Raw genomic sequence first — 5,906 nt, 5'->3', positions numbered from 1 at the left:
GTGTCCTTGACTCAAGACCCTGGCAGAGAGACCCAGGCATATGGCGTGAGAGACGGTAGGAGCAAAGCCAAGAGACTGGCAGAGAGATACCGGCAGAGAGACCAGCATGAGAGATGGCAATAACATTACCAAAATAGGAAAGACTAAGTCTGGCCATTTTCACTTCAAAGAAGTATTCTGCCTACACTTCCTCCAGGACAGATTTGTTTTTCCTTTTGCCTATCCACAGTATTTTCAGTATTTTTCACCAACATCAAAGATCAATTCAAAGTAATCAAGTCTTCTTCAGTATTCATTATTTATTGTCCAGTTTACACATGTATGTGAGGTGACTGAAAATATCATGACTTTTCTCAGGCACACCTTACCTTTCAAAGTGACATCTTTGCTCTTCAACGCTTTTAAGAGGTCTTTTGAAAAAGATTTGCCCAGTGATATGACATATGGTTTCTTGACTGCTGCTTTCATGGGTGTTCATTGCGGACCCACGTAATATGAAACATTTGGCAACTTCATTTTTTCTCCATTTACCATGATGTTGCTTATTGGTTCAGTTGTGAGGATTTTCTTTTTCTTTATATTAAGGTGTAATCCATATTGCAGACTGTAGTCTTCAGTGTTCAGCAATAAGTGCTTCAAGTAATCCTTCAGCAACCAAAGTTGTGTTGTCTGCATATCACAGGTTGTTAATGACTCTTCTTGCAATCTTGATGCCACACTCTTCTTCATATTCTTCTTTATATATTCCTGCTTCTCAGATTATTTGCTCAGCACCCAGACTGAATAATTGTGATGAGAGGATGCAACCATGACACATACCCTTCCTGATTTTTAAGCCATGCAGTATCCCCTTGTTCTGTTCAAATGACAGCCTCCTGGTTTATGTACAAGTTCCTCATGAGCTCAATTAACCGTTGTGGAATTTCCATTCCTTGCAGTGCTATCCATAATTTGTTGTTATCCACAGAGTTAAATGTGTTTGCATAGTCAATGAAACACAAGTAACCACTTCTCTGGTATTCTTTACTTTCAGTCAAGATCCATCTGACATCAGGAATGGTATGCTTCATTCCATGTCCTCTTCTGAATCCAATTTGCACTTTTGGAAGTTCTCTGCCAACATACAGCTGCAATAGGCTTTGAATTATCTTCCACAAAATTTTCATTGTGTGTGCTATTAAATATATTGTTTGATAGTTCCCACATTTTTTTGGATCACCTTTCTTTGGAATGGGTAAAAATATGGATCTATCTCTTCCAGTCAGCTGGCTAGGCAGCTGTTTTCAAGATCACTTTGTGTAGGTGAATCAGTGCCTCCGCCATGGCATCCATTTGCTGATACATAGGTTGTTGTTGTTGTTGTTGTTATGTGCCGTGGAGTCGGACACAACTCATAGCAACCCCTCCTTGGGTTTCTGAGGCAGTATCACTACGGAAGTAGATTGCCCAACCTTCCTTCTGAGGAGTGTCTGGTGGGTTTGAACTGCCAGCCTTCTGGTTAGCAGTCACATGCCTTAGGCACTACGCTACCATAGCTCCCAATACACAGGTAGACAGGCTCAATTATCAGGTATGTGTAGGCAAAAGGCAATACACCCATGACCAAAAACAAACAACAACAACAACAACAACAACAAAAAAAAACTTGCTAACTGATCTGGTAGAGAGTGGTGGAATCTCTGAGTCTATGGCCTTTAGAAATATTTCAAAACCTGGGGATCAACACACCATTTTGGCTGAACTTCCATCCAAACAATAGACAGGCCGATAATATGAGAAAAACACACCAGGGAAGTCCTCACTCCCTAGAACAACCAGCAATAAGAGATTAAAAAAGTTAGTATTTGCCAGGGATAAAACTCAGAAAGTAGAAAGAGATAAGAAAGAAGGATGAATATGGAGCAACACAGGGAGGAAGTGGGAAGAGTCCTATTACTTTATGCAGATGCAATAAATGTCATGAAATAAACTCTATACCAATTTTTCAGTGGTAAACCAACTTGCTCTGTAAATGTTCATCCAAGTCATAATAAAAAGTTTAAAAAAAGTTATTAAGACATTTAATCAGCAGGAAGTTACAAAGCAGATTTTCTTGTTCATATAAATTATTTATCCTCTGGGTGATAAAAAATACAGACAAGAAAAATACTTGCTTCTGTGCATAAAACTCAAAAAACTCACTGCCATCAAGTTGAGTCAGAGGTGGTAAATCTTTATGGAAATAGATTGCCCCGTTTTCCTTCCGTGGAACTGCTGGTGGATTTGAACCACTAACCTTCTGATTAGCAGTCAAATACCCTAGGCACTGTGCCACCAGAGCTCCTGTGCATAGCAACTAGAAAAAACTAAAAAATTAAACCTGTTGCTCTTGAGTTTGTTCTAACTTATGGCTACTCCTTGTCATCAAGTCCTACTCACAGCAACCTCCTGTGTAGCCGAGCAGAACTGCTCCATAGGCTTCATCTTGACAAAAGCAGCTCTCCAGGCTTTCCTTCCATTGCACATCTCTGGGTTCAAACCATCACTTTTAGTGATAAGCACCAATCGTTTGCCCTACCTAGGGGGCATGCCCTACCTAGGGACTTTCCAATGGGGGATGTCCTCAGCATCCAGGGGGGTCTTCAAAGCCCAAATCTACTCATGTCACCTTCTTTGTTAAAATCTTTTGATGCCTTCCTGAAGTGCTTAGGATAAACACAAAATTATCGCAGACAACCCTGCCTAGTTTGGTCTCTGTTTAACTTCTTGAGGGTCATGTGTCCCATTCTCCTTTTCCATCTATAGCCTCCAGTTTATGGGCCTGTGCTTCCTCCACAAGAAAGCAAATACAATGAGAAAAAGGACTTTATATTTGCCTGCTACATATCAACTTTAGACCGCCAAATAGAAAAGCATGTCCAACATTCAGAACATATAGCACCAGCTCTCATTACCTAGAAAAGCAAGTAGAAATTGCTTAACTTTATTTCTCCTTATATAGGTAGCAATGATTCTATTGTAAATCATCTTAACGTAAGACTTCAAAGACAGATGAGAAAGAGAATCACAGCACTTACAGTGACAGCTGAAATTCCTTCTTTAGAAACACACCCTATACCTTCAATTGTCCCAAATTATTCACATGTTTGTTTGTGTTATTATTTTAATTTCATGCTGTAGAATAGTTTATATGGGGAAACATTGACTTTCAATTGGTCAAATAAAATGATATTGTTGTTGTTGTTATGTGCCGTCGAGTCGGGCCCAACTCATAGCAACCGCTCCTTGAGTTTCTGTTGCAGTATCACTACTTCGAAATTATATATTCTCAAAACAAGGTCACGCAAGGAAAATATCCATTTGCATTATTCCTCAATTCTCATTCAGCAGTCATGGCGTGTTTTTGCTTATGTTCAATCTTAATAGAAAGCTAACGATACAAGTACATCTACTTTTTAAGTTGTATTAAGTATACCCAGAAATATACTTTAGTTAGCTAAATATCTTATGATGCCTATATGAATCAGTAATTAAATAGACCCAGTGGTTGTGACACATGGGGTATTGTGAGAATTAAACAAGATTAACTACATAAAATTTTACCCATAAAGTACATTTACAAAGTAAATGCTCAGTATTTTTTTTTTTTTTTTTTAATCATTCTTATTTCGTAGGGGCTCTTAACCACTGCTTCTAAGGATAAGTCTTGATATGTGGGATGGCTGCTATAGTCTTTCCATCCAAGAAGGCTTGCTTTTTAAATAATATTGGTTGAGAACAAAGAAATAACTATCCTAAGTTCTGAACATCGGAGACCTGGTGCAATGCAAAATATCTCTGTAAATTGCCTCTATTTGAGCATGAAAGACTAATGGTTCCGAATAGGTGTGAAATATGCTTTCTTGCAGATTGTAATTTGTCTGTGTGTTCATTTATTAGTTCATTCACATAAGCAGTTTTTTAATGAGCTATGTGCTTGACATTGTGTATGTCCTGAGAATACAAAGTAAGTGAAAAAGACAATGCTTGTAGGGCAAGGAAAGGTTTTTTTTTTTTTTTTTTAATTACATTACAGATTGCAGATTAAAAGTATCTCTCTGCTAAATGGTTAAATGATTACTCCCTAATATAGCTTCAGTAAAGAAATTGTCAGGAAGTTATAGCTTCATAACTTCACAAAATGTGGGGGCTCCATATTGTTTTCTTTATATGTTTGTTTGTTTGTTTTTCCCTTTAAATACTTATCTACAGCTATTTATTTTCCCTGGAGGGAAGCAAATATATCATGGTTTTCATCACTGCTGTGTGAGAAGGGATTCTAAGCAGAAGAGAGAAAAAGTGAAGGTCAAGGCTTGCAGGTCAGGAGGACCTTCAGGGTTAAGCACACAAACTAGAAGTATTCACAGCACTAAGAAGTAAAGCAGATAATCAGCATCTTGCAGAGCATGTTGGAGAGGAGAAAGTAAAAGCCTCCTTGGTTTATATATTCAAAAGATGTGTCTCGTCTGGAATAAAATTACTTCCAATCCTTGTACCCTAATTGCTGGCCTATGACATGCATGGATTATTTAATATATTTTTAAATAATTTCTTCTTCAGAAAATAGGAAAAAAGAAAAAAAATGCATAAACAAAGCACCAGATTCATAGGAGTATTGTGCGAATTAAATGACAATAATATTTACATAAAATATTTCCCATAATGCCTTGCACAAAGTAAATGCTTAAAAAATGTTGTGTTTTACTACCATTATTATTAAACACAAATAGAAAATCTAAAGCTTCAAAAATACAGGTATATCACATTCATTGGATAAGTCTACAGGCATTACATAGAAACTTGAGTGCTTTCATTGACTTGGAAAATGCAGATTTTATAAAACAGACTTCATATAAAGTAACTGTAAAGTATTATGTAATGTTAATTACAGAAAAATATTGGCAGTGTATATGTTATTGTTGTTGTTATGTGCCATCAAGTTGGACCCAACTCATAGCAACCCCTCCTTGGGTTTCTGAGGCGGTATCATTATGGAAGAAGATTGCCCAACCTTCCTTCCGAGGAGTGGCCAGTGGGTTTGAACCGCCAGCCTTCTGGTTAGCAGAAGTGCCTTAGGCACTACACTACCAGAGCTCCTGGCAAATATATATAGCAACATGAAAACAGTAGTTGCTTCTTAGGAGTCCCTGGGTGGCACAAACAGTTAAGCACATGGAAAATAGCCAAAAGGTGGGGTTTGAGCCCACTCAGAGGTGGCTAGCAAGACAAGCCAGGCAATTTGCTTCTGAAATGTTACAAGCTTGAAAGTCCAAGGAGCAGTTCAACTCACACACATGGGGTTGCCATGAGCTGGAATGATTCAGTGACAAGTAATAACAACAAAATGTTTCTTTTTAGTGTTCATGTTATCAATGAAGTTATATTTCTTTTTCAGAAAATTTGTAACTTCCAGATTTGCAACAATTTTGTGTGTTGTTGGGTGCCATTGAGTCAGCTCTGACTCATAGTGACTTACATGCAACAGAATGAAATAATGCCTGATTGTGCACCATCCTCACTATCTTTGCTATGCTTGAGCTCATTGTTGCAGCCACTGTGTCAATCCATCTTGTTGAGAACCTTCCCATTTTACGCTGACCCTCTACTTTACCAGGGACTCTTTTAGTGTAGTGCCTAATGCATTTGACTGTTAACCAGAAGGTTGGCAGTTCAAACCCAGCAGCAACTCCTTGGAAGGAGGGTTGGGCAATCTACTTCTGTAGGGATACAGGGATACAGCCTCAGAAACCCAAGGAGGGATCACTATGAGTTGGATCTGACTCCATGGCAGTGAGGCTTTTTTTTTTTTTTTTCCCCCTACTTTGCCAAGCATGCGTCTTTCTTGAGGGAATGGTCCCTTCTTACACCATGACCAAAAGAGGTGAGAC

The sequence above is a fragment of the Orycteropus afer genome, unplaced genomic scaffold (assembly GCF_000298275.1).
Source record: "Orycteropus afer afer isolate SDZICR_OR568_19922 unplaced genomic scaffold, OryAfe1.0 scaffold00915, whole genome shotgun sequence".
Taxonomy (NCBI): domain Eukaryota; kingdom Metazoa; phylum Chordata; class Mammalia; order Tubulidentata; family Orycteropodidae; genus Orycteropus; species Orycteropus afer.
Note: the sequence above shows the minus strand (reverse complement) of the source record.